This window comes from Ranitomeya variabilis, chromosome 2, assembly GCF_051348905.1.
Source record: "Ranitomeya variabilis isolate aRanVar5 chromosome 2, aRanVar5.hap1, whole genome shotgun sequence".
NCBI classification, from domain to species: Eukaryota; Metazoa; Chordata; class Amphibia; order Anura; family Dendrobatidae; genus Ranitomeya; species Ranitomeya variabilis.
Genome location: NC_135233.1, coordinates 1,107,007,599 through 1,107,028,891, shown reverse-complemented (window position 1 = coordinate 1,107,028,891; position 21,293 = coordinate 1,107,007,599). Strand labels below are relative to the sequence as shown.

Genomic DNA, 21,293 nt, shown 5'->3' with positions numbered 1-21,293 from the left:
GCCTCCTGGTCTTTTTTTTTCCTCCTTTCTGTGGTTGCTAAACTGTAAGAAGAGAGTAGAGCATGAGCCTTAACACAAAACATTAAAAGAGAATAAATGCAACACCAATGGTGAAAAGCAAGACATGCGTTGGCCGGGAATCGAACCCGGGTCAACTGCTTGGAAGGCAGCTATGCTCACCACTATACCACCAACGCTTTCGGAAGTGTACGTTTTTTTGACATTTTCTGCAATAACACTAAACTTTCTGTTGACAGAAGCATTTGGATGCAATGTAATGATGAAAAGTATAAAACACAACCTTTTAGCAGAGGATGGTTTCGATCCATCGACCTCTGGGTTATGGGCCCAGCACGCTTCCGCTGCGCCACTCTGCTCGTAGTGTTGGATGCTTAGAGTCGAAGTCTAATTACTGTCTGCCTTCTGGTCTGTGTCGTGTAATTTATCAGCCATTTCTTATCTGTTGGCAACTAGATTATTCTTGGTGTTTTGCAATTATTTCTTTGTTTTTTTCTGTTTCCTTTAGTCATATTGTTGAAAATCATTTGAAGAAACGGTGTCTGACCTTGCTTAAGGTGCAGGCAAAAATTGTGGTCCATTGGGTCTCTGTGGCGCAATCGGTTAGCGCGTTCGGCTGTTAACCGAAAGGTTGGTGGTTCGAGTCCACCCAGGGACGTCGCACCCTTTTGCAGTCCACCCAGAGACGTTGCACAGTTGGAGAAGTTTTTGCATTGGTGCTGAGCATCTCTCTCATGTAAAAGCCATTTTGCTGACTATGTTTTGAATTCACGAGGCAAACTGGAGAAAAACTTTCTGTATGAGATAAGATAAACAAAACTTCCTTCGAGCCGGAATTGAACCAGCGACCTAAGGATTGCTAATTTAGAGCTACAGTCCTCCGCTCTACCAGCTGAGCTATCGAAGGATTGTTTTGGCCACTGTCGAAAGCCTCCTAGGTTTGGCCGTGGGTGCCACGGGCAGATGGTAAAAATGATTCATTCAACTCTGCGAAAAAGGAATCCAATGGTAGCATTGGAGAATGCGGGCATCGATCCCGCTACCTCTCGCATGCTAAGCGAGCGCTCTACCACTTGAGCTAATCCCCCAAACCTGTGAAACTTGACGTCAGTTTCACGTCACACCAGGTCACAATTTTCATATACAGTCACAGATGACATTGCTTTTTTTTTTTTTTTTAAGTGTGGACTCCGTTTTCCCATACTTGAAGAACATTTAAGGAGTCCACAACGTGATTGGTGACCTACAAATACAGTCGAGCAACTTTCTAGCAAACCCTTTCTATGCACATGGAGAATCAAACCGGGGACAGTGAAAAAACTTGCATAGTTTGTAGAAAAAAGTTGTGATGTAGCACAATCCCAAGGAGAACCGTTGAACTTTTATGGGTTGGTTTGTTTATCGAAAATGCTGAGAGGTCGTGAAGGCCTCCTGGTCTTTTTTTTTCCTCCTTTCTGTGGTTGCTAAACTGTAAGAAGAGAGTAGAGCATGAGCCTTAACACAAAACATTAAAAGAGAATAAATGCAACACCAATGGTGAAAAGCAAGACATGCGTTGGCCGGGAATCGAACCCGGGTCAACTGCTTGGAAGGCAGCTATGCTCACCACTATACCACCAACGCTTTCGGAAGTGTACGTTTTTTTGACATTTTCTGCAATAACACTAAACTTTCTGTTGACAGAAGCATTTGGATGCAATGTAATGATGAAAAGTATAAAACACAACCTTTTAGCAGAGGATGGTTTCGATCCATCGACCTCTGGGTTATGGGCCCAGCACGCTTCCGCTGCGCCACTCTGCTCGTAGTGTTGGATGCTTAGAGTCGAAGTCTAATTACTGTCTGCCTTCTGGTCTGTGTCGTGTAATTTATCAGCCATTTCTTATCTGTTGGCAACTAGATTATTCTTGGTGTTTTGCAATTATTTCTTTGTTTTTTTCTGTTTCCTTTAGTCATATTGTTGAAAATCATTTGAAGAAACGGTGTCTGACCTTGCTTAAGGTGCAGGCAAAAATTGTGGTCCATTGGGTCTCTGTGGCGCAATCGGTTAGCGCGTTCGGCTGTTAACCGAAAGGTTGGTGGTTCGAGTCCACCCAGGGACGTCGCACCCTTTTGCAGTCCACCCAGAGACGTTGCACAGTTGGAGAAGTTTTTGCATTGGTGCTGAGCATCTCTCTCATGTAAAAGCCATTTTGCTGACTATGTTTTGAATTCACGAGGCAAACTGGAGAAAAACTTTCTGTATGAGATAAAATAAACAAAACTTCCTTCGAGCCGGAATTGAACCAGCGACCTAAGGATTGCTAATTTAGAGCTACAGTCCTCCGCTCTACCAGCTGAGCTATCGAAGGATTGTTTTGGCCACTGTCGAAAGCCTCCTAGGTTTGGCCGTGGGTGCCACGGGCAGATGGTAAAAATGATTCATTCAACTCTGCGAAAAAGGAATCCAATGGTAGCATTGGAGAATGCGGGCATCGATCCCGCTACCTCTCGCATGCTAAGCGAGCGCTCTACCACTTGAGCTAATCCCCCAAACCTGTGAAACTTGACGTCAGTTTCACGTCACACCAGGTCACAATTTTCATATACAGTCACAGATGACATTGCTTTTTTTTTTTTTTTAAGTGTGGACTCCGTTTTCCCATACTTGAAGAACATTTAAGGAGTCCACAACGTGATTGGTGACCTACAAATACAGTCGAGCAACTTTCTAGCAAACCCTTTCTATGCACATGGAGAATCAAACCGGGGACAGTGAAAAAACTTGCATAGTTTGTAGAAAAAAGTTGTGATGTAGCACAATCCCAAGGAGAACCGTTGAACTTTTATGGGTTGGTTTGTTTATCGAAAATGCTGAGAGGTCGTGAAGGCCTCCTGGTCTTTTTTTTTCCTCCTTTCTGTGGTTGCTAAACTGTAAGAAGAGAGTAGAGCATGAGCCTTAACACAAAACATTAAAAGAGAATAAATGCAACACCAATGGTGAAAAGCAAGACATGCGTTGGCCGGGAATCGAACCCGGGTCAACTGCTTGGAAGGCAGCTATGCTCACCACTATACCACCAACGCTTTCGGAAGTGTACGTTTTTTTGACATTTTCTGCAATAACACTAAACTTTCTGTTGACAGAAGCATTTGGATGCAATGTAATGATGAAAAGTATAAAACACAACCTTTTAGCAGAGGATGGTTTCGATCCATCGACCTCTGGGTTATGGGCCCAGCACGCTTCCGCTGCGCCACTCTGCTCGTAGTGTTGGATGCTTAGAGTCGAAGTCTAATTACTGTCTGCCTTCTGGTCTGTGTCGTGTAATTTATCAGCCATTTCTTATCTGTTGGCAACTAGATTATTCTTGGTGTTTTGCAATTATTTCTTTGTTTTTTTCTGTTTCCTTTAGTCATATTGTTGAAAATCATTTGAAGAAACGGTGTCTGACCTTGCTTAAGGTGCAGGCAAAAATTGTGGTCCATTGGGTCTCTGTGGCGCAATCGGTTAGCGCGTTCGGCTGTTAACCGAAAGGTTGGTGGTTCGAGTCCACCCAGGGACGTCGCACCCTTTTGCAGTCCACCCAGAGACGTTGCACAGTTGGAGAAGTTTTTGCATTGGTGCTGAGCATCTCTCTCATGTAAAAGCCATTTTGCTGACTATGTTTTGAATTCACGAGGCAAACTGGAGAAAAACTTTCTGTATGAGATAAGATAAACAAAACTTCCTTCGAGCCGGAATTGAACCAGCGACCTAAGGATTGCTAATTTAGAGCTACAGTCCTCCGCTCTACCAGCTGAGCTATCGAAGGATTGTTTTGGCCACTGTCGAAAGCCTCCTAGGTTTGGCCGTGGGTGCCACGGGCAGATGGTAAAAATGATTCATTCAACTCTGCGAAAAAGGAATCCAATGGTAGCATTGGAGAATGCGGGCATCGATCCCGCTACCTCTCGCATGCTAAGCGAGCGCTCTACCACTTGAGCTAATCCCCCAAACCTGTGAAACTTGACGTCAGTTTCACGTCACACCAGGTCACAATTTTCATATACAGTCACAGATGACATTGCTTTTTTTTTTTTTTTTTTTTTAAGTGTGGACTCCGTTTTCCCATACTTGAAGAACATTTAAGGAGTCCACAACGTGATTGGTGACCTACAAATACAGTCGAGCAACTTTCTAGCAAACCCTTTCTATGCACATGGAGAATCAAACCGGGGACAGTGAAAAAACTTGCATAGTTTGTAGAAAAAAGTTGTGATGTAGCACAATCCCAAGGAGAACCGTTGAACTTTTATGGGTTGGTTTGTTTATCGAAAATGCTGAGAGGTCGTGAAGGCCTCCTGGTCTTTTTTTTTCCTCCTTTCTGTGGTTGCTAAACTGTAAGAAGAGAGTAGAGCATGAGCCTTAACACAAAACATTAAAAGAGAATAAATGCAACACCAATGGTGAAAAGCAAGACATGCGTTGGCCGGGAATCGAACCCGGGTCAACTGCTTGGAAGGCAGCTATGCTCACCACTATACCACCAACGCTTTCGGAAGTGTACGTTTTTTTGACATTTTCTGCAATAACACTAAACTTTCTGTTGACAGAAGCATTTGGATGCAATGTAATGATGAAAAGTATAAAACACAACCTTTTAGCAGAGGATGGTTTCGATCCATCGACCTCTGGGTTATGGGCCCAGCACGCTTCCGCTGCGCCACTCTGCTCGTAGTGTTGGATGCTTAGAGTCGAAGTCTAATTACTGTCTGCCTTCTGGTCTGTGTCGTGTAATTTATCAGCCATTTCTTATCTGTTGGCAACTAGATTATTCTTGGTGTTTTGCAATTATTTCTTTGTTTTTTTCTGTTTCCTTTAGTCATATTGTTGAAAATCATTTGAAGAAACGGTGTCTGACCTTGCTTAAGGTGCAGGCAAAAATTGTGGTCCATTGGGTCTCTGTGGCGCAATCGGTTAGCGCGTTCGGCTGTTAACCGAAAGGTTGGTGGTTCGAGTCCACCCAGGGACGTCGCACCCTTTTGCAGTCCACCCAGAGACGTTGCACAGTTGGAGAAGTTTTTGCATTGGTGCTGAGCATCTCTCTCATGTAAAAGCCATTTTGCTGACTATGTTTTGAATTCACGAGGCAAACTGGAGAAAAACTTTCTGTATGAGATAAGATAAACAAAACTTCCTTCGAGCCGGAATTGAACCAGCGACCTAAGGATTGCTAATTTAGAGCTACAGTCCTCCGCTCTACCAGCTGAGCTATCGAAGGATTGTTTTGGCCACTGTCGAAAGCCTCCTAGGTTTGGCCGTGGGTGCCACGGGCAGATGGTAAAAATGATTCATTCAACTCTGCGAAAAAGGAATCCAATGGTAGCATTGGAGAATGCGGGCATCGATCCCGCTACCTCTCGCATGCTAAGCGAGCGCTCTTCCACTTGAGCTAATCCCCCAAACCTGTGAAACTTGACGTCAGTTTCACGTCACACCAGGTCACAATTTTCATATACAGTCACAGATGACATTGCTTTTTTTTTTTTTTTTTTTTTTTTAAGTGTGGACTCCGTTTTCCCATACTTGAAGAACATTTAAGGAGTCCACAACGTGATTGGTGACCTACAAATACAGTCGAGCAACTTTCTAGCAAACCCTTTCTATGCACATGGAGAATCAAACCGGGGACAGTGAAAAAACTTGCATAGTTTGTAGAAAAAAGTTGTGATGTAGCACAATCCCAAGGAGAACCGTTGAACTTTTATGGGTTGGTTTGTTTATCGAAAATGCTGAGAGGTCGTGAAGGCCTCCTGGTCTTTTTTTTTCCTCCTTTCTGTGGTTGCTAAACTGTAAGAAGAGAGTAGAGCATGAGCCTTAACACAAAACATTAAAAGAGAATAAATGCAACACCAATGGTGAAAAGCAAGACATGCGTTGGCCGGGAATCGAACCCGGGTCAACTGCTTGGAAGGCAGCTATGCTCACCACTATACCACCAACGCTTTCGGAAGTGTACGTTTTTTTGACATTTTCTGCAATAACACTAAACTTTCTGTTGACAGAAGCATTTGGATGCAATGTAATGATGAAAAGTATAAAACACAACCTTTTAGCAGAGGATGGTTTCGATCCATCGACCTCTGGGTTATGGGCCCAGCACGCTTCCGCTGCGCCACTCTGCTCGTAGTGTTGGATGCTTAGAGTCGAAGTCTAATTACTGTCTGCCTTCTGGTCTGTGTCGTGTAATTTATCAGCCATTTCTTATCTGTTGGCAACTAGATTATTCTTGGTGTTTTGCAATTATTTCTTTGTTTTTTTCTGTTTCCTTTAGTCATATTGTTGAAAATCATTTGAAGAAACGGTGTCTGACCTTGCTTAAGGTGCAGGCAAAAATTGTGGTCCATTGGGTCTCTGTGGCGCAATCGGTTAGCGCGTTCGGCTGTTAACCGAAAGGTTGGTGGTTCGAGTCCACCCAGGGACGTCGCACCCTTTTGCAGTCCACCCAGAGACGTTGCACAGTTGGAGAAGTTTTTGCATTGGTGCTGAGCATCTCTCTCATGTAAAAGCCATTTTGCTGACTATGTTTTGAATTCACGAGGCAAACTGGAGAAAAACTTTCTGTATGAGATAAAATAAACAAAACTTCCTTCGAGCCGGAATTGAACCAGCGACCTAAGGATTGCTAATTTAGAGCTACAGTCCTCCGCTCTACCAGCTGAGCTATCGAAGGATTGTTTTGGCCACTGTCGAAAGCCTCCTAGGTTTGGCCGTGGGTGCCACGGGCAGATGGTAAAAATGATTCATTCAACTCTGCGAAAAAGGAATCCAATGGTAGCATTGGAGAATGCGGGCATCGATCCCGCTACCTCTCGCATGCTAAGCGAGCGCTCTACCACTTGAGCTAATCCCCCAAACCTGTGAAACTTGACGTCAGTTTCACGTCACACCAGGTCACAATTTTCATATACAGTCACAGATGACATTGCTTTTTTTTTTTTTTTTTTTTTAAGTGTGGACTCCGTTTTCCCATACTTGAAGAACATTTAAGGAGTCCACAACGTGATTGGTGACCTACAAATACAGTCGAGCAACTTTCTAGCAAACCCTTTCTATGCACATGGAGAATCAAACCGGGGACAGTGAAAAAACTTGCATAGTTTGTAGAAAAAAGTTGTGATGTAGCACAATCCCAAGGAGAACCGTTGAACTTTTATGGGTTGGTTTGTTTATCGAAAATGCTGAGAGGTCGTGAAGGCCTCCTGGTCTTTTTTTTTCCTCCTTTCTGTGGTTGCTAAACTGTAAGAAGAGAGTAGAGCATGAGCCTTAACACAAAACATTAAAAGAGAATAAATGCAACACCAATGGTGAAAAGCAAGACATGCGTTGGCCGGGAATCGAACCCGGGTCAACTGCTTGGAAGGCAGCTATGCTCACCACTATACCACCAACGCTTTCGGAAGTGTACGTTTTTTTGACATTTTCTGCAATAACACTAAACTTTCTGTTGACAGAAGCATTTGGATGCAATGTAATGATGAAAAGTATAAAACACAACCTTTTAGCAGAGGATGGTTTCGATCCATCGACCTCTGGGTTATGGGCCCAGCACGCTTCCGCTGCGCCACTCTGCTCGTAGTGTTGGATGCTTAGAGTCGAAGTCTAATTACTGTCTGCCTTCTGGTCTGTGTCGTGTAATTTATCAGCCATTTCTTATCTGTTGGCAACTAGATTATTCTTGGTGTTTTGCAATTATTTCTTTGTTTTTTTCTGTTTCCTTTAGTCATATTGTTGAAAATCATTTGAAGAAACGGTGTCTGACCTTGCTTAAGGTGCAGGCAAAAATTGTGGTCCATTGGGTCTCTGTGGCGCAATCGGTTAGCGCGTTCGGCTGTTAACCGAAAGGTTGGTGGTTCGAGTCCACCCAGGGACGTCGCACCCTTTTGCAGTCCACCCAGAGACGTTGCACAGTTGGAGAAGTTTTTGCATTGGTGCTGAGCATCTCTCTCATGTAAAAGCCATTTTGCTGACTATGTTTTGAATTCACGAGGCAAACTGGAGAAAAACTTTCTGTATGAGATAAGATAAACAAAACTTCCTTCGAGCCGGAATTGAACCAGCGACCTAAGGATTGCTAATTTAGAGCTACAGTCCTCCGCTCTACCAGCTGAGCTATCGAAGGATTGTTTTGGCCACTGTCGAAAGCCTCCTAGGTTTGGCCGTGGGTGCCACGGGCAGATGGTAAAAATGATTCATTCAACTCTGCGAAAAAGGAATCCAATGGTAGCATTGGAGAATGCGGGCATCGATCCCGCTACCTCTCGCATGCTAAGCGAGCGCTCTACCACTTGAGCTAATCCCCCAAACCTGTGAAACTTGACGTCAGTTTCACGTCACACCAGGTCACAATTTTCATATACAGTCACAGATGACATTGCTTTTTTTTTTTTTTTTAAGTGTGGACTCCGTTTTCCCATACTTGAAGAACATTTAAGGAGTCCACAACGTGATTGGTGACCTACAAATACAGTCGAGCAACTTTCTAGCAAACCCTTTCTATGCACATGGAGAATCAAACCGGGGACAGTGAAAAAACTTGCATAGTTTGTAGAAAAAAGTTGTGATGTAGCACAATCCCAAGGAGAACCGTTGAACTTTTATGGGTTGGTTTGTTTATCGAAAATGCTGAGAGGTCGTGAAGGCCTCCTGGTCTTTTTTTTTCCTCCTTTCTGTGGTTGCTAAACTGTAAGAAGAGAGTAGAGCATGAGCCTTAACACAAAACATTAAAAGAGAATAAATGCAACACCAATGGTGAAAAGCAAGACATGCGTTGGCCGGGAATCGAACCCGGGTCAACTGCTTGGAAGGCAGCTATGCTCACCACTATACCACCAACGCTTTCGGAAGTGTACGTTTTTTTGACATTTTCTGCAATAACACTAAACTTTCTGTTGACAGAAGCATTTGGATGCAATGTAATGATGAAAAGTATAAAACACAACCTTTTAGCAGAGGATGGTTTCGATCCATCGACCTCTGGGTTATGGGCCCAGCACGCTTCCGCTGCGCCACTCTGCTCGTAGTGTTGGATGCTTAGAGTCGAAGTCTAATTACTGTCTGCCTTCTGGTCTGTGTCGTGTAATTTATCAGCCATTTCTTATCTGTTGGCAACTAGATTATTCTTGGTGTTTTGCAATTATTTCTTTGTTTTTTTCTGTTTCCTTTAGTCATATTGTTGAAAATCATTTGAAGAAACGGTGTCTGACCTTGCTTAAGGTGCAGGCAAAAATTGTGGTCCATTGGGTCTCTGTGGCGCAATCGGTTAGCGCGTTCGGCTGTTAACCGAAAGGTTGGTGGTTCGAGTCCACCCAGGGACGTCGCACCCTTTTGCAGTCCACCCAGAGACGTTGCACAGTTGGAGAAGTTTTTGCATTGGTGCTGAGCATCTCTCTCATGTAAAAGCCATTTTGCTGACTATGTTTTGAATTCACGAGGCAAACTGGAGAAAAACTTTCTGTATGAGATAAAATAAACAAAACTTCCTTCGAGCCGGAATTGAACCAGCGACCTAAGGATTGCTAATTTAGAGCTACAGTCCTCCGCTCTACCAGCTGAGCTATCGAAGGATTGTTTTGGCCACTGTCGAAAGCCTCCTAGGTTTGGCCGTGGGTGCCACGGGCAGATGGTAAAAATGATTCATTCAACTCTGCGAAAAAGGAATCCAATGGTAGCATTGGAGAATGCGGGCATCGATCCCGCTACCTCTCGCATGCTAAGCGAGCGCTCTACCACTTGAGCTAATCCCCCAAACCTGTGAAACTTGACGTCAGTTTCACGTCACACCAGGTCACAATTTTCATATACAGTCACAGATGACATTGCTTTTTTTTTTTTTTTTTTTTTTTTTAAGTGTGGACTCCGTTTTCCCATACTTGAAGAACATTTAAGGAGTCCACAACGTGATTGGTGACCTACAAATACAGTCGAGCAACTTTCTAGCAAACCCTTTCTATGCACATGGAGAATCAAACCGGGGACAGTGAAAAAACTTGCATAGTTTGTAGAAAAAAGTTGTGATGTAGCACAATCCCAAGGAGAACCGTTGAACTTTTATGGGTTGGTTTGTTTATCGAAAATGCTGAGAGGTCGTGAAGGCCTCCTGGTCTTTTTTTTTCCTCCTTTCTGTGGTTGCTAAACTGTAAGAAGAGAGTAGAGCATGAGCCTTAACACAAAACATTAAAAGAGAATAAATGCAACACCAATGGTGAAAAGCAAGACATGCGTTGGCCGGGAATCGAACCCGGGTCAACTGCTTGGAAGGCAGCTATGCTCACCACTATACCACCAACGCTTTCGGAAGTGTACGTTTTTTTGACATTTTCTGCAATAACACTAAACTTTCTGTTGACAGAAGCATTTGGATGCAATGTAATGATGAAAAGTATAAAACACAACCTTTTAGCAGAGGATGGTTTCGATCCATCGACCTCTGGGTTATGGGCCCAGCACGCTTCCGCTGCGCCACTCTGCTCGTAGTGTTGGATGCTTAGAGTCGAAGTCTAATTACTGTCTGCCTTCTGGTCTGTGTCGTGTAATTTATCAGCCATTTCTTATCTGTTGGCAACTAGATTATTCTTGGTGTTTTGCAATTATTTCTTTGTTTTTTTCTGTTTCCTTTAGTCATATTGTTGAAAATCATTTGAAGAAACGGTGTCTGACCTTGCTTAAGGTGCAGGCAAAAATTGTGGTCCATTGGGTCTCTGTGGCGCAATCGGTTAGCGCGTTCGGCTGTTAACCGAAAGGTTGGTGGTTCGAGTCCACCCAGGGACGTCGCACCCTTTTGCAGTCCACCCAGAGACGTTGCACAGTTGGAGAAGTTTTTGCATTGGTGCTGAGCATCTCTCTCATGTAAAAGCCATTTTGCTGACTATGTTTTGAATTCACGAGGCAAACTGGAGAAAAACTTTCTGTATGAGATAAGATAAACAAAACTTCCTTCGAGCCGGAATTGAACCAGCGACCTAAGGATTGCTAATTTAGAGCTACAGTCCTCCGCTCTACCAGCTGAGCTATCGAAGGATTGTTTTGGCCACTGTCGAAAGCCTCCTAGGTTTGGCCGTGGGTGCCACGGGCAGATGGTAAAAATGATTCATTCAACTCTGCGAAAAAGGAATCCAATGGTAGCATTGGAGAATGCGGGCATCGATCCCGCTACCTCTCGCATGCTAAGCGAGCGCTCTACCACTTGAGCTAATCCCCCAAACCTGTGAAACTTGACGTCAGTTTCACGTCACACCAGGTCACAATTTTCATATACAGTCACAGATGACATTGCTTTTTTTTTTTTTTTTTTTTTAAGTGTGGACTCCGTTTTCCCATACTTGAAGAACATTTAAGGAGTCCACAACGTGATTGGTGACCTACAAATACAGTCGAGCAACTTTCTAGCAAACCCTTTCTATGCACATGGAGAATCAAACCGGGGACAGTGAAAAAACTTGCATAGTTTGTAGAAAAAAGTTGTGATGTAGCACAATCCCAAGGAGAACCGTTGAACTTTTATGGGTTGGTTTGTTTATCGAAAATGCTGAGAGGTCGTGAAGGCCTCCTGGTCTTTTTTTTTCCTCCTTTCTGTGGTTGCTAAACTGTAAGAAGAGAGTAGAGCATGAGCCTTAACACAAAACATTAAAAGAGAATAAATGCAACACCAATGGTGAAAAGCAAGACATGCGTTGGCCGGGAATCGAACCCGGGTCAACTGCTTGGAAGGCAGCTATGCTCACCACTATACCACCAACGCTTTCGGAAGTGTACGTTTTTTTGACATTTTCTGCAATAACACTAAACTTTCTGTTGACAGAAGCATTTGGATGCAATGTAATGATGAAAAGTATAAAACACAACCTTTTAGCAGAGGATGGTTTCGATCCATCGACCTCTGGGTTATGGGCCCAGCACGCTTCCGCTGCGCCACTCTGCTCGTAGTGTTGGATGCTTAGAGTCGAAGTCTAATTACTGTCTGCCTTCTGGTCTGTGTCGTGTAATTTATCAGCCATTTCTTATCTGTTGGCAACTAGATTATTCTTGGTGTTTTGCAATTATTTCTTTGTTTTTTTCTGTTTCCTTTAGTCATATTGTTGAAAATCATTTGAAGAAACGGTGTCTGACCTTGCTTAAGGTGCAGGCAAAAATTGTGGTCCATTGGGTCTCTGTGGCGCAATCGGTTAGCGCGTTCGGCTGTTAACCGAAAGGTTGGTGGTTCGAGTCCACCCAGGGACGTCGCACCCTTTTGCAGTCCACCCAGAGACGTTGCACAGTTGGAGAAGTTTTTGCATTGGTGCTGAGCATCTCTCTCATGTAAAAGCCATTTTGCTGACTATGTTTTGAATTCACGAGGCAAACTGGAGAAAAACTTTCTGTATGAGATAAGATAAACAAAACTTCCTTCGAGCCGGAATTGAACCAGCGACCTAAGGATTGCTAATTTAGAGCTACAGTCCTCCGCTCTACCAGCTGAGCTATCGAAGGATTGTTTTGGCCACTGTCGAAAGCCTCCTAGGTTTGGCCGTGGGTGCCACGGGCAGATGGTAAAAATGATTCATTCAACTCTGCGAAAAAGGAATCCAATGGTAGCATTGGAGAATGCGGGCATCGATCCCGCTACCTCTCGCATGCTAAGCGAGCGCTCTACCACTTGAGCTAATCCCCCAAACCTGTGAAACTTGACGTCAGTTTCACGTCACACCAGGTCACAATTTTCATATACAGTCACAGATGACATTGCTTTTTTTTTTTTTTTTTTTTTTTTAAGTGTGGACTCCGTTTTCCCATACTTGAAGAACATTTAAGGAGTCCACAACGTGATTGGTGACCTACAAATACAGTCGAGCAACTTTCTAGCAAACCCTTTCTATGCACATGGAGAATCAAACCGGGGACAGTGAAAAAACTTGCATAGTTTGTAGAAAAAAGTTGTGATGTAGCACAATCCCAAGGAGAACCGTTGAACTTTTATGGGTTGGTTTGTTTATCGAAAATGCTGAGAGGTCGTGAAGGCCTCCTGGTCTTTTTTTTTCCTCCTTTCTGTGGTTGCTAAACTGTAAGAAGAGAGTAGAGCATGAGCCTTAACACAAAACATTAAAAGAGAATAAATGCAACACCAATGGTGAAAAGCAAGACATGCGTTGGCCGGGAATCGAACCCGGGTCAACTGCTTGGAAGGCAGCTATGCTCACCACTATACCACCAACGCTTTCGGAAGTGTACGTTTTTTTGACATTTTCTGCAATAACACTAAACTTTCTGTTGACAGAAGCATTTGGATGCAATGTAATGATGAAAAGTATAAAACACAACCTTTTAGCAGAGGATGGTTTCGATCCATCGACCTCTGGGTTATGGGCCCAGCACGCTTCCGCTGCGCCACTCTGCTCGTAGTGTTGGATGCTTAGAGTCGAAGTCTAATTACTGTCTGCCTTCTGGTCTGTGTCGTGTAATTTATCAGCCATTTCTTATCTGTTGGCAACTAGATTATTCTTGGTGTTTTGCAATTATTTCTTTGTTTTTTTCTGTTTCCTTTAGTCATATTGTTGAAAATCATTTGAAGAAACGGTGTCTGACCTTGCTTAAGGTGCAGGCAAAAATTGTGGTCCATTGGGTCTCTGTGGCGCAATCGGTTAGCGCGTTCGGCTGTTAACCGAAAGGTTGGTGGTTCGAGTCCACCCAGGGACGTCGCACCCTTTTGCAGTCCACCCAGAGACGTTGCACAGTTGGAGAAGTTTTTGCATTGGTGCTGAGCATCTCTCTCATGTAAAAGCCATTTTGCTGACTATGTTTTGAATTCACGAGGCAAACTGGAGAAAAACTTTCTGTATGAGATAAGATAAACAAAACTTCCTTCGAGCCGGAATTGAACCAGCGACCTAAGGATTGCTAATTTAGAGCTACAGTCCTCCGCTCTACCAGCTGAGCTATCGAAGGATTGTTTTGGCCACTGTCGAAAGCCTCCTAGGTTTGGCCGTGGGTGCCACGGGCAGATGGTAAAAATGATTCATTCAACTCTGCGAAAAAGGAATCCAATGGTAGCATTGGAGAATGCGGGCATCGATCCCGCTACCTCTCGCATGCTAAGCGAGCGCTCTACCACTTGAGCTAATCCCCCAAACCTGTGAAACTTGACGTCAGTTTCACGTCACACCAGGTCACAATTTTCATATACAGTCACAGATGACATTGCTTTTTTTTTTTTTTTTTTTTTTTAAGTGTGGACTCCGTTTTCCCATACTTGAAGAACATTTAAGGAGTCCACAACGTGATTGGTGACCTACAAATACAGTCGAGCAACTTTCTAGCAAACCCTTTCTATGCACATGGAGAATCAAACCGGGGACAGTGAAAAAACTTGCATAGTTTGTAGAAAAAAGTTGTGATGTAGCACAATCCCAAGGAGAACCGTTGAACTTTTATGGGTTGGTTTGTTTATCGAAAATGCTGAGAGGTCGTGAAGGCCTCCTGGTCTTTTTTTTTCCTCCTTTCTGTGGTTGCTAAACTGTAAGAAGAGAGTAGAGCATGAGCCTTAACACAAAACATTAAAAGAGAATAAATGCAACACCAATGGTGAAAAGCAAGACATGCGTTGGCCGGGAATCGAACCCGGGTCAACTGCTTGGAAGGCAGCTATGCTCACCACTATACCACCAACGCTTTCGGAAGTGTACGTTTTTTTGACATTTTCTGCAATAACACTAAACTTTCTGTTGACAGAAGCATTTGGATGCAATGTAATGATGAAAAGTATAAAACACAACCTTTTAGCAGAGGATGGTTTCGATCCATCGACCTCTGGGTTATGGGCCCAGCACGCTTCCGCTGCGCCACTCTGCTCGTAGCGTTGGATGCTTAGAGTCGAAGTCTAATTACTGTCTGCCTTCTGGTCTGTGTCGTGTAATTTATCAGCCATTTCTTATCTGTTGGCAACTAGATTATTCTTGGTGTTTTGCAATTATTTCTTTGTTTTTTTCTGTTTCCTTTAGTCATATTGTTGAAAATCATTTGAAGAAACGGTGTCTGACCTTGCTTAAGGTGCAGGCAAAAATTGTGGTCCATTGGGTCTCTGTGGCGCAATCGGTTAGCGCGTTCGGCTGTTAACCGAAAGGTTGGTGGTTCGAGTCCACCCAGGGACGTCGCACCCTTTTGCAGTCCACCCAGAGACGTTGCACAGTTGGAGAAGTTTTTGCATTGGTGCTGAGCATCTCTCTCATGTAAAAGCCATTTTGCTGACTATGTTTTGAATTCACGAGGCAAACTGGAGAAAAACTTTCTGTATGAGATAAGATAAACAAAACTTCCTTCGAGCCGGAATTGAACCAGCGACCTAAGGATTGCTAATTTAGAGCTACAGTCCTCCGCTCTACCAGCTGAGCTATCGAAGGATTGTTTTGGCCACTGTCGAAAGCCTCCTAGGTTTGGCCGTGGGTGCCACGGGCAGATGGTAAAAATGATTCATTCAACTCTGCGAAAAAGGAATCCAATGGTAGCATTGGAGAATGCGGGCATCGATCCCGCTACCTCTCGCATGCTAAGCGAGCGCTCTACCACTTGAGCTAATCCCCCAAACCTGTGAAACTTGACGTCAGTTTCACGTCACACCAGGTCACAATTTTCATATACAGTCACAGATGACATTGCTTTTTTTTTTTTTTTTTTTTTAAGTGTGGACTCCGTTTTCCCATACTTGAAGAACATTTAAGGAGTCCACAACGTGATTGGTGACCTACAAATACAGTCGAGCAACTTTCTAGCAAACCCTTTCTATGCACATGGAGAATCAAACCGGGGACAGTGAAAAAACTTGCATAGTTTGTAGAAAAAAGTTGTGATGTAGCACAATCCCAAGGAGAACCGTTGAACTTTTATGGGTTGGTTTGTTTATCGAAAATGCTGAGAGGTCGTGAAGGCCTCCTGGTCTTTTTTTTTCCTCCTTTCTGTGGTTGCTAAACTGTAAGAAGAGAGTAGAGCATGAGCCTTAACACAAAACATTAAAAGAGAATAAATGCAACACCAATGGTGAAAAGCAAGACATGCGTTGGCCGGGAATCGAACCCGGGTCAACTGCTTGGAAGGCAGCTATGCTCACCACTATACCACCAACGCTTTCGGAAGTGTACGTTTTTTTGACATTTTCTGCAATAACACTAAACTTTCTGTTGACAGAAGCATTTGGATGCAATGTAATGATGAAAAGTATAAAACACAACCTTTTAGCAGAGGATGGTTTCGATCCATCGACCTCTGGGTTATGGGCCCAGCACGCTTCCGCTGCGCCACTCTGCTCGTAGTGTTGGATGCTTAGAGTCGAAGTCTAATTACTGTCTGCCTTCTGGTCTGTGTCGTGTAATTTATCAGCCATTTCTTATCTGTTGGCAACTAGATTATTCTTGGTGTTTTGCAATTATTTCTTTGTTTTTTTCTGTTTCCTTTAGTCATATTGTTGAAAATCATTTGAAGAAACGGTGTCTGACCTTGCTTAAGGTGCAGGCAAAAATTGTGGTCCATTGGGTCTCTGTGGCGCAATCGGTTAGCGCGTTCGGCTGTTAACCGAAAGGTTGGTGGTTCGAGTCCACCCAGGGACGTCGCACCCTTTTGCAGTCCACCCAGAGACGTTGCACAGTTGGAGAAGTTTTTGCATTGGTGCTGAGCATCTCTCTCATGTAAAAGCCATTTTGCTGACTATGTTTTGAATTCACGAGGCAAACTGGAGAAAAACTTTCTGTATGAGATAAGATAAACAAAACTTCCTTCGAGCCGGAATTGAACCAGCGACCTAAGGATTGCTAATTTAGAGCTACAGTCCTCCGCTCTACCAGCTGAGCTATCGAAGGATTGTTTTGGCCACTGTCGAAAGCCTCCTAGGTTTGGCCGTGGGTGCCACGGGCAGATGGTAAAAATGATTCATTCAACTCTGCGAAAAAGGAATCCAATGGTAGCATTGGAGAATGCGGGCATCGATCCCGCTACCTCTCGCATGCTAAGCGAGCGCTCTACCACTTGAGCTAATCCCCCAAACCTGTGAAACTTGACGTCAGTTTCACGTCACACCAGGTCACAATTTTCATATACAGTCACAGATGACATTGCTTTTTTTTTTTTTTTTTTTTTTTTAAGTGTGGACTCCGTTTTCCCATACTTGAAGAACATTTAAGGAGTCCACAACGTGATTGGTGACCTACAAATACAGTCGAGCAACTTTCTAGCAAACCCTTTCTATGCACATGGAGAATCAAACCGGGGACAGTGAAAAAACTTGCATAGTTTGTAGAAAAAAGTTGTGATGTAGCACAATCCCAAGGAGAACCGTTGAACTTTTATGGGTTGGTTTGTTTATCGAAAATGCTGAGAGGTCGTGAAGGCCTCCTGGTCTTTTTTTTTCCTCCTTTCTGTGGTTGCTAAACTGTAAGAAGAGAGTAGAGCATGAGCCTTAACACAAAACATTAAAAGAGAATAAATGCAACACCAATGGTGAAAAGTAGGGTTGAGCGACTTTCATTTTTTTAAGATCGAGTAGGGTTTTGGGAAACCCGATTTTGTCCAGAGTCGAGTCGAGTGCAGTCGGCCGATTATCGCTAAAAGTCGGGGATCGACCGAAACACGAAACCCAATGCAAGTCAATGGGGAAGCATAGTCGGCAGTGAGTGGAGGCCAGGAAAACACCTACAGTGCCCATTTTAATGCCAAAAACATCCATTCTTGTTTCTGAAGCTTGCCAATCTTAATTAACTGTATAATAATAGTTGGGCATAGGGAATTGGGTGAAAGTTGTGGGGGGAGTAGGGCTGGCTCAAGTTTTTCGTGGGCCCAGGAAATGCGGACTACGTCACGGCGGTGTTGCAGGGAAAGGTAAGTATTTAAAAGTTGCAAGTGCTGTGATCCTGAGCAAGCAGGGGGGGGGCCCACTCGTTCGCATTGCCACTGGCACAGGGCCCCTCAAAGTACGGCGGTGTGTTTGCATGGCGGGGGCGCCTCCCACCAGCAGCGACACTTTTGCGTACTCTGAGGGGCCCTGTGCCAGTGACGTCGCCAACGAGTATGCCCCCCCACCTGATGAAGGAACCTGCACTTTCATCTGCACCTTCCTCTTTGTCCCTGTGTAAGGTGGTATAACATGCGGGAAGGGGAACCTTACTTTCAGCAGGGACAGATTCTGGCTGTGTAGAGTACAAGGGGAATGTAGTGGTCTAGGTCAATGTACCAGCAGACTCATTTAGCAGTGGCTGGGCAATGGGCAGGATGAGGAGGAAACAGATATAGGGCCAAAGAATAAAGTAGGCTACATGCAGTTCAAAATTGGTAACAGGACTAAACAGGCGGCATTGCTTTGTTCAGTGGAGTAGCAAACCCAAGAGCAGCAGACACTGTTTCAAGGGCCTAACCACACTAGTAGGCCAAATGCAGTTTAATATCTGATAGTATAGGGCGAAAGCCAGAATGTGGAAGCTCAGCTTTGTTCAGTTGAGGACAACACCAGGGAGGGGCAGACACCTTTAGTAGGCCGGAAAAGCCTATTGCATTTTTTAAAATGGTAATTTGGAGCAGAAGGTTGAAGCTCAGCTTTATTTACTTGAGGGCAACACCAGGGAGGGGCAGAAGCCGTTAGTAGGCCCTAACCACCATTTTTTTTTTTTAAACCACATAATGAGAGCCGGAAGGTTGAAGCTCAGCTTTATTTAGTTGAGGACAACACCAGGGAGGGGCACACAGACAGACACCTTTAGTAGGCCTGAAAAGCCTATTGCATTTTTCAAAATGGTAATTTGGAGCAGAAGGTTGAAGCTCAGCTTTATTTAGTTGAGGGCAACACCAGGGAGGGGCAGAAGCCGTTAGTAGGCCCTAACCACCATTTTTTTTTTAAAACCACATAATGAGAGCCGGAAGGTTGAAGCTCAGCTTTATTTAGTTGAGGACAACACCAGGGAGGGGCAGAAGCCGTTAGTAGGCCCTAACCACCATTTTTTTTTTTTAAACCACATAATGAGAGCCGGAAGGTTGAAGCTCAGCTTTATTTAGTTGAGGACAACACCAGGGAGGGGCACACAGACAGACACCTTTAGTAGGCCTGAAAAGCCTATTGCATTTTTCAAAATGGTAATTTGGAGCAGAAGGTTGAAGCTCAGCTTTATTTAGTTGAGGGCAACACCAGGGAGGGGCAGAAGCCGTTAGTAGGCCCTAACCACCATTTTTTTTTTAAAACCACATAATGAGAGCCGGAAGGTTGAAGCTCAGCTTTATTTAGTTGAGGACAACACCAGGGAGGGGCAGAAGCCGTTAGTAGGCCCTAACCACCATTTTTTTTTTTAAAACCACATAATGAGAGCCGGAAGGTTGAAGCTCAGCTTTATTTAGTTGAGGACAACACCAGGGAGGGGCAGAAGCCGTTAGTAGGCCCTAACCACCATTTTTTTTTTTAAAACCACATAATGAGAGCCGGAAGGTTGAAGCTCAGCTTTATTTAGTTGAGGACAACACCAGGGAGGGGCACACAGACAGACACCTTTAGTAGGCCTGAAAAGCCTATTGCATTTTTTAAAATGGTAATTTGGAGCAGAAGGTTGAAGCTCAGCTTTATTTAGTTGAGGGCAACACCAGGGAGGGGCAGAAGCCGTTAGTAGGCCCTAACCACCATTTTTTTTTTTTAAACCACATAATGAGAGCCGGAAGGTTGAAGCTCAGCTTTATTTAGTTGAGGGCAACACCAGGGAGGGGCAGAAGCCGTTAGTAGGCCCTAACCAAAGTTGAAGGCCAAATGCAGTTTAATTTCTGATACTATAGGCCGAAAGCCAGAAGGTGGAAGTTCCGATTTAGACAGTGGAGGACAATTTGAATTAGGGACTGCAGACAGACTTAGTAGGCTGTCCCCTGTGGACCATGCATCCACCACATTAACCCATTGCGCCGTAATGGACACGTAATCTTCCGTGGCCATGCCTACAGGTCCATGCGTCTGTTGTCAGGTGCACCTTTGTACTCACAGATTGCCAGAGTGCATGGACAATGCGGTCTTCTACATGCTGGTGGAGGGTTGGGATGGCTTTTCTCGCAAAAGAAGTGTCGACTGGTTAGCTTGTAGCGTGGTACAGCGTAGTCCATCATGGCCTTATTAATAGTAAATAAAATATATAACTAGGCTCTATGAACTTTTAAATAGGTTCCAGGGGTACACGGGCAGCATTGGTGTGGTCAGTGGAGGAGTATTGCAAGTAGGGGCTGCAGACAGGCTATCAAAGGCCTAAAATAACAAACAGTAGGCAGTCATGGCAGTTTTACATCGGTTACATGGATACACAGGCAGGCACTCCAGGCAGCATTGTGGTCAGTGGAGGAGTATTGCAAGTAGGGGCCGCAGACAGGCTATCAAAGGCCTAAAATAACAAACAATAGGCTCATGGCAGTTTTACAGCGGTTACATGGATACACGGGCAGGCAGCTTGGTGGTCAGTGGAGGAGTATTTAAAGTAGGGACCGCAGACAGGCTTCAAAGGCCTAACATAAGAAAATGGGCTGGCTGTAGGCACTTTATAATTGGTTCCAGGGGTACACGGGCAGCAGTGGTCTGGTCAGTGGAGGAGTATTTAAAGTAGGGACCGCAGACAGGCTATCAAAGGCCTAACATAACAAACAATAGGCTCATGGCAGTTTCACAGCGGTTACATGGATACACGGGCAGGCAGCTTGGTGGTCAGTGGAGGAGTATTGCAAGTAGGGGCTGCAGACAGGCTATCAAAGGCCTAAAATAACAAACAGTAGGCAGTCATGGCAGTTTTACATCGGTTACATGGATACACAGGCAGGCACTCCAGGCAGCATTGTGGTCAGTGGAGGAGTATTGCAAGTAGGGGCCGCAGACAGGCTATCAAAGGCCTAAAATAACAAACAATAGGCTCATGGCAGTTTTACAGCGGTTACATGGATACACGGGCAGGCAGCTTGGTGGTCAGTGGAGGAGTATTTAAAGTAGGGACCGCAGACAGGCTTCAAAGGCCTAACATAAGAAAATGGGCTGGCTGTAGGCACTTTATAATTGGTTCCAGGGGTACACGGGCAGCAGTGGTCTGGTCAGTGGAGGAGTATTTAAAGTAGGGACCGCAGACAGGCTATCAAAGGCCTAACATAACAAACAATAGGCTCATGGCAGTTTCACAGCGGTTACATGGATACACGGGCAGGCAGCTTGGTGGTCAGTGGAGGAGTATTGCAAGTAGGGGCTGCAGACAGGCTATCAAAGGCCTAAAATAACAAACAGTAGGCAGTCATGGCAGTT

General features: G+C 44.4%; 12 non-coding genes across 12 annotated transcripts; all 12 read left to right on the top strand.

Moving 5' to 3' along the window:
• Positions 1-602: 602 nt before the first annotated feature.
• Positions 603-676, top strand: TRNAN-GUU (transfer RNA asparagine (anticodon GUU)). The gene has a single exon. It is a non-coding gene; the product is annotated as a tRNA-Asn (tRNA).
• Positions 677-2,046: 1,370 nt separating this feature from the next.
• Positions 2,047-2,120, top strand: TRNAN-GUU (transfer RNA asparagine (anticodon GUU)). The gene has a single exon. It is a non-coding gene; the product is annotated as a tRNA-Asn (tRNA).
• Positions 2,121-3,489: 1,369 nt separating this feature from the next.
• Positions 3,490-3,563, top strand: TRNAN-GUU (transfer RNA asparagine (anticodon GUU)). Its single transcript has one exon. It is a non-coding gene; the product is annotated as a tRNA-Asn (tRNA).
• Positions 3,564-4,938: 1,375 nt separating this feature from the next.
• TRNAN-GUU (transfer RNA asparagine (anticodon GUU)) lies at positions 4,939-5,012 on the top strand. Its single transcript has one exon. It is a non-coding gene; the product is annotated as a tRNA-Asn (tRNA).
• Positions 5,013-6,390: 1,378 nt separating this feature from the next.
• TRNAN-GUU (transfer RNA asparagine (anticodon GUU)) lies at positions 6,391-6,464 on the top strand. Its single transcript has one exon. It is a non-coding gene; the product is annotated as a tRNA-Asn (tRNA).
• Positions 6,465-7,839: 1,375 nt separating this feature from the next.
• On the top strand, positions 7,840-7,913 carry TRNAN-GUU (transfer RNA asparagine (anticodon GUU)). The gene has a single exon. It is a non-coding gene; the product is annotated as a tRNA-Asn (tRNA).
• Positions 7,914-9,283: 1,370 nt separating this feature from the next.
• TRNAN-GUU (transfer RNA asparagine (anticodon GUU)) lies at positions 9,284-9,357 on the top strand. Its single transcript has one exon. It is a non-coding gene; the product is annotated as a tRNA-Asn (tRNA).
• A 1,379-nt stretch (positions 9,358-10,736) lies between these two features.
• TRNAN-GUU (transfer RNA asparagine (anticodon GUU)) lies at positions 10,737-10,810 on the top strand. The gene has a single exon. It is a non-coding gene; the product is annotated as a tRNA-Asn (tRNA).
• A 1,375-nt stretch (positions 10,811-12,185) lies between these two features.
• TRNAN-GUU (transfer RNA asparagine (anticodon GUU)) lies at positions 12,186-12,259 on the top strand. The gene has a single exon. It is a non-coding gene; the product is annotated as a tRNA-Asn (tRNA).
• A 1,378-nt stretch (positions 12,260-13,637) lies between these two features.
• TRNAN-GUU (transfer RNA asparagine (anticodon GUU)) lies at positions 13,638-13,711 on the top strand. The gene has a single exon. It is a non-coding gene; the product is annotated as a tRNA-Asn (tRNA).
• A 1,377-nt stretch (positions 13,712-15,088) lies between these two features.
• Positions 15,089-15,162, top strand: TRNAN-GUU (transfer RNA asparagine (anticodon GUU)). The gene has a single exon. It is a non-coding gene; the product is annotated as a tRNA-Asn (tRNA).
• A 1,375-nt stretch (positions 15,163-16,537) lies between these two features.
• On the top strand, positions 16,538-16,611 carry TRNAN-GUU (transfer RNA asparagine (anticodon GUU)). The gene has a single exon. It is a non-coding gene; the product is annotated as a tRNA-Asn (tRNA).
• The last annotated feature ends 4,682 nt before the right edge of the window (positions 16,612-21,293 follow it).